Below are 6,923 nucleotides of genomic sequence, written 5' to 3'. Positions count from 1 at the left end.
CTCAGAAATTTCTTCCTCTGTGTGCCTCTCGTGTCTGGCTGAAAAAAATATTCACACTGCTGCTCCACATATGTATCCCACTAATGCTCCTGACATTAAGGGGCCATTTAGCATGGACAATCCACCTAACCCTCACATCTTTCAGATTGTGGAGAAAACTGGAGCTCCCAGAGGAAACCCAAGCAGACACAGGGAGAATGTGCAGACTCCACACAGACAATCGCCCAAGACCAGAATTGATCCTGTGTCCCTTGTGCTGTGAGGCAGCAGTGCTAACCATTGTGCCACCGTGCCACCCCTACATTCAGTCCATGTACTTTTTCTGTAGCGTAGTAATCACTTTTACTTTACATGTCAAACTTTCCCCAGTTTGAAGAAATATCAGCAAAAGAATACTTTTCAATGATGGCACAGTGGTTAGCTCTGCTGCCTCACAGAGCTAGGGACCTGGGTTCCATTCCCGGCTTGGGTGAGGAGTGGGGAGTCTGCATATTCTACCTGTGTCTGCGAGGGCTTGCTCTGGTTTCCTCCCACAGTCCAAAGATGTACGTACAGGTTAGGTAGATTGGCCCTGCTAACTTGCCCCTTAGTATCGGGGGGAACCAGCTAGGGTAATTGCATGGGGTTATGGGCCTGGGTGGGATTGTTTTATTCATTTGTGGGACATGGGCGTTGCTGGCTGGCCCGCATGTATTGCCCATCCCCAGTTGCCCAACAGCAGTTGAGAGTCAACAACATTGTCTGGAGTAACATGTAGGCCAGACCAGGTAAAGACGGTAGATTTCCTTCCCTAAAGGACATTAGTGAACCAGATGGGTTTTTACAACAATCAACGATAGTTTCATGGTCATCACCAGATTCCTAATTCCAGATATATTTTTTAATTAAATTCAAATTTCACCATCAGCCGTGGTGGGATTCACCCTCAGAACATTACCTGAGTTTCTGTATTAATAGTCACTAGGTCATGGCGATTGTGGTCAGCAGACTTGATGGGCCGAATGGCCTTCTTCTCTACTGTAGGGATTCTACTAATTTATTTTGAAACAGGAACTTTTTTTTGCTGTAATTTGGTGATAAGAAGCTTCAGCCAGGTTTTCCTGAGTGGTAGGCGTTACAAACACCCTTAGAGTTCGGTTCCCCAAACTTGTCAACCTGGGCGAGATCCCTCAGCTTGTTACAGTTTGGCTGGAATACTCTCCAATGGTCGTGCCCTGAGTTAGGAGGGATAAATTGGCTCCCTTTGGTTATTCAACTCTCTCTGCCGGTCGCAAATAGATTCATCAAAAACCGTGGGTGCGTGGAATGGGCTGCCAGCAACGGTGGTGAAGGCGGATTCAGTAGGGTCTTTTAAGAGGCTTTTAGATAAGTACATGGAACTTAGTAAGATCGAGAGCTATAGGTAAGCCTAGTAATCTCTAACGTAGGGACATGTTCAGCACAACTTTGTGGGCCGAAGGGCCTGTATTGTGCTGTAGTTTTTCTATGTTTCTATGTTTCTAAAAGGTCCCTCTCTTCGTGGATACTTTATCCCAATCTCAATACTTATGTTTTGAAAGAAGGCAATTTAACCAGGCTTGCTTGAGTTAAAGTTTGAGGATAAGGGTGAGGAGAAATTTCTTCACCCAGAGGGTGATAAATATGTGGAATTCACGACCACAGAAAGTAGTTGAGGCCAAAACATTGAGTGATTTCAAGAAGAAATTAGATATAGCTCTTGAGGCTAAAGGGATCCAGGGATGTGGGGGGAAGAGGGGATTAGGGTACTGAATTTGATGATCAGCCATGGTCAAGATGAATGGTGGAGCAGGCTCGAAGGGCCAAATGACCTACTCCTAGTTTCTATGTAAAGATAGATTTCATTTATTAACTACTAAAGACAAGAAAATGATAAAACATACAATAAACATTCGTACAAATCAGAAAGGACAACTGAGATGAAAGTCAGTAAAAAAAAGGTTTAATAAGTGAGGTGTAGATGGTTAACTGTTGTGCTGTTGTGATTTGAGATTCCAGTAGCATTGGCTTCAGCAGATAACTCAGTTTTGAGATTCCAATGGTGTGCAGTTTCACACAGTGCAGAAAGGGCCCTTCGGCCCATCAAGTCCACATGAACACCTAATCCCATCTGCCAGCACTTGGCCCATGGCCCTGAATGTTATGATGTGCCAAATGCTCATCCAGGTACTTTTTAAAGGGCGTGAGGCATCCCGCCTCCACCACCCTCCCAGGGAGCACATTCCAGACCGTCACCACCCTCTGGGTAAAAAAAAAAATTTCTCACATTCCCCCTAAACCTCCTGCCCCTCACTTTGAACCTATGTTCCCTCGTGATTGACCCTTCAACCAAGAGGAATTATTGCTCCCTATCCATCCTGTCCAAGTCTCTCATAATCTTGAACACCTCAACCAGGTCGCCCCTCAGTCTTCTCTGCTCCAACGAAAACAACCCAAGCCTATCCAACCTCCTCTTCATAACTTAAATATTCCATCCCAGACAGCATCCTGGTAAATCCCCTCTGCACCCCCTCCAGTGCAATTACATCACTGCAATCCCATGTACTTACCCTGCTAATCCACCAGACAGTAAGGGGCCAATTACCATGGCCAACCCACCTAACCTGCACATCTTTGGGCTGTGGGAGGAAACCGGAGCACCCGGAACAAACCCACACAGACACAGGGAGGACGTGCAGAATCCACACAGACAGTGACCCAAGGCTGGAATTATATGGAGTCCCTGTCGCTGTGAGATAGGAGTGATAACTACTGCGCCACCGTGCTGCCCAAACAAAAAGGGAGGCAAAAAATAATGAAGACTTTAGCGATTGTTGCACTGATTCAAAAAGCTTCAAAGTTTTGCTATTTTCCCCAGTTCTTACATGTCCAACAGAGATTGCACGCAGACTGAATCAAGCAATAAATAATTCGGAAATGGAATTTATTCATTGGTGTAAGATTAGCAGGGTGCTATCATATAAAGAGCATGGACCCAGCTGAACAAATAATCCATCCCTGCTCCAATCTTACTGAGCATGCTGGATGACAAAAAGCAGGCAAGTGCCACAGAAGTTCATAACAATGCATCTTCATCAAGTTTCAAGAAGAAAATAGATTTCTTCCGACATCATGAGGCATGATTCACCAGTCACTTATTATATTTCCTGCCTTACATCTTTAATGCGTCACTGATCAATGTCGAATACTAAAGGCTTCTTAAAACAGCAGGGGAAGGCAAATTACTTTGACATATGTGGCCATAAATTGGAATGGCAAACAGATGACCCACCCCACCATATAACGGCTGTGACTTGGGCTGCCTGAATCCTAAACTCTGGCATTCTGGGAAAGACGGTGGGGAAGTGGCATTTTCACTATACCAGAACCCAGAGGGTTCTGAAGGTGAGTCATTGGACAGAATCACAGTGCAGAAGGAGGCTATTTAGCCCATCAAGGCAGCACTGGCTCACTGAAAGAGCATTCTACCTAATCTCAGTGACCCCTTCAGGAAGATCATTCCAGACTCCAACCAACATTTGTCCTTACTTCTGTTCCTTTTACCCATCTTATGGTCCCATCAATGGCGTGCACCCCCGCCATGGCGAGGGGTGCTTTCAACAGGAAACCCTGTTGACACTGGCGGGAACGTAAGATCCCATCGCCAGCGAGTGGCGCACCCCCTCCCACTACCACACCAGAGAGGGGAGGAAAATCTCACTCATGATTTTGAATCTGTGCCATCTAGTTCTTGATGCTCTCTTGAGTGGGAGCAGTTTCTCACTATTCACCCTGTCCGTATCCCTCAGGATCTCGAATACCTCTATCAAATCTCCTCTCTCGGCCTTCTTAGCTCCAAGGAAAACAAACCCAACCTCTCCAATCCCCATATCTACAGACGCAAAACATTAATGCAATTTTCTCTCTCCATAGATACTTCTAGGCCTGCTGAGTGTACCCAGCACTTTCTGTTTTTAATTATAGCAATCAAGATCTGATAGAAGTCTACAAAATTATGAGAGGCATGGACAGAGTGAAGAGTCAGAAGCTTTTTCCCAGGGTGGAAGAATCAATTACCAGGGGGCACAGGTTTAAGGTGCGAGGGGCAACATTTAGGGTGGTGAGGGATTGGAATGCCCTGCCTGCTGCAGTTGCAGATGTGCCTAGTTTGGGGGCGTTTAAGAGATCCGTGGATAGGTTTATGGATGGAAAGGGATTGGTTTAGGTTAGAGGGTCATTGCTTTTTAACTGGTCGGCGCAACGTCGTGGGCCGAAGGGCCTGTTCTGCGCTGTAATGTTCTATATTCTATGTTCTATTTAAAGGAGATGTACAATTTTACACAGAGGGGGGTGGGTGCCTGGAACTCATTGCAGGGGGATGTAGTGAAAGCAAATACGATCGTGACCTTTAAGAGGCATCTTGACAAATGCATGAATAGGATGGGAATAGGGGGATATGGTCCCCGGAAGGGTAGGAAGTTTTAGTTCAGTCGGGCAGCATGGTCAGTGCAGGTTTGGAGGGCCGAAGGGCCTGTTCCTGTGCTGTAAATTTCTTTGTTTTTTGTTTATTTTCAGAGTTCAGGTGGAATCCAGGGCATGAACAATTCCAAAAGTTGGTAGAAAACTCAACGCTCCATGTAACATTGCGTCAACACACCCATCCACCTCTATTCCCTTGTAACCTCTTCCACCCCTCCAATCCTCCAAAAGCTCTGTGCTTCTCCAGTTTTAGCCTCCCGATTTTGATCACTCCATCATTGGTGCCGCATCTTCAGTTAACTAGGCCGTAAACTCCTTCCTTAAACCCCTCTCGTTCACGACTGATCTCTCCTCCTTTATGAAACTCCAGGGAGACAATGGTCTACTGGTATTATCGCCAGACTATTAATCCAGAAACTCAGCTAATGTTCTGGGAACCTGGGTTCAAGTCCCACCACGGCAGATGGTGGAATTTGAATTCAATAAAAATAATCTGGCACTAAGAATCTACTGATGACCATGAAACTAATGTTGATTGTTGGAAAAACCCATCTGGTTCAGTAATGTACTTTAGGGAATGAAATCTTCAGAACGAGCGTTCCTCCCTTCGCTAAGGTATTGAGAGGCTGTTACTTATTGGTGGGGAAGGGCCAGAACATGGGGAAGAGCAAAGCGATGATAGGTGCTTCTTTGATGCAGCAAAAGAGCAATGGTTTTCCGAAACAATACTGCCGGTGAGACACAGCCTTGTAACTGTGTAACGGTGTAACTGTGTTTGGAGGATTTATCTTTACGGCAGGCAGAAGCTCGTCTCGTGACAATGGAGGTGAAGCAGCTTCAAACATCCTTTGTAGATATGATCCTAGATGTGCTCAATGGTTCAAGGTTGCTCCCATGAATCAGAGACGAGTGGATTTTTACTTGGATGCCTTTGCAAATTTTCTGATAGCTATTGGAGGAAGGAATGAAAATGGTGCTTTATCCTCTGTTGAAATGTATGACCCCAATAATGATTCCTGGTCCTATGTGGCTGTTTTACCAAGGTTTAGGTATGGCCATGCTGGTTCAATATATGAAGAATTAAAGTATATCTCAGGAGGTCATGAGTACCAAATCGGACCCTACAGAAAGAACCTTCTTTGCTATGACTATCGAACTGATGTTTGGGAAGAAAAAAAGACCAATGATAACTGCGCAAGAATGGCACTATATGTGCACATTACAGGACCATATCTATGCTATAGGTGGCAGTGGTGATTACATTGAGTCTATGGACAGATTTGATATCTTAAGTGTGGAATGTTACAGCCCTCAGTATAACCAATAGACCCCTGTTTCCCCTCTATTGCAGGCCAACAGTGAGTCAGGAGTTCTGAGTGGAAAGACTTACATTCTCGGTGGCTACAGCTGGAAGAATGCAGTGTTTTCAAAATCCGTACAGATATATAACAGAGTTGAGAATAAGTGGCACCGTGGTCCACACCTCCCAAATCTAATTGCAGGAGTGTCAGCTTGTAGTTGTGTGCTACAGCCTCAATCTCCAGAGGTGAAGCTGAAGGCTAAACACCAGGACTGAGGTAGTTAGCAGCTGTACAGAACTCTGGTGCGGCCGCACTTGGAGTATTGCGTACCGTTCTGGTCGCCGCATTATAGGAAGGACGTGGAAGCATTGGAAAGGATGCAGAGGAGATTTACCAGGATGTTGCCTGGTATGGTGGGAAGGTCTTATGAGGAAAGGCCGAGGGACTTGAGGCTGTTTTCGTTAGAGAGAGGAAGATTAAGAAGTGACTTAATTGAGGCATATAAGATGATCAGCGGATTAGATAGGGTGGACAGTGGGAGCCTTTTTCCTCGGATGGAGATGCCTAGCATGAGGGGACATAGCTTTAAATTGAAGGGTGATAGATATAGGACAGATGTCAGAGGTTGGTTCTTTACTCAGAGAGTAGTGTGGGCGTGGAATGCCCTGCCTGCAACAGTAGTGGACTGGCCAACATTAATGGTATTTAAATGGTCATTGGATAAGCATATGGATGATATTGGAATACTGTAGGTTAGATGGGCTTTAGACTGGTTTCACTGGTCGGTGCAATATCGAGGGCTGAAGGGCCTATACTGTGCTATAATGTTCTATATTCTATGTTCTATCTGTCATCCTTACCTGACCTGGCCTTTATATGACCCCAGAGCCACAGCAATGGGGTTGATTCTCAACTGTTCTCCGGGGCAATTAGGGATAGGCAATAAATGCTGGCCAGGCAGTGATGTCCATGTCCCATGAATGAATTTTTAAAAAGACTATCCTAAGGCTTTAGGGAGTCGGGAGGTGAGTTACTCGCCACAGCCAGTGATCTGCTGTTGTGGCCACAGTATTTATGTGCCTGGTCCTGTTCAGTTTCTGGTCAATGGTAACCCCCCAGCAATGGCAAGGTCATAGAATAGCGAAG

The 6,923-nt window shown here is 45.5% G+C and overlaps 1 pseudogene; it reads left to right on the top strand.

The window, feature by feature from the left end:
• The first annotated feature begins 3,035 nt into the window (after positions 1 to 3,035).
• Positions 3,036 to 6,052, top strand: LOC145346398 (kelch-like protein 36 pseudogene; annotated as a pseudogene).
• Positions 6,053 to 6,923: the final 871 nt, after the last annotated feature.

Source organism: Carcharhinus amblyrhynchos, chromosome 8 (genome assembly GCF_965287045.1).
Source record: "Carcharhinus amblyrhynchos chromosome 8, sCarAmb.v2.hapA, whole genome shotgun sequence".
NCBI lineage: Eukaryota > Metazoa > Chordata > Chondrichthyes > Carcharhiniformes > Carcharhinidae > Carcharhinus > Carcharhinus amblyrhynchos.
Note: the sequence above shows the minus strand (reverse complement) of the source record. Positions and strands in the feature narration are given on the sequence as shown.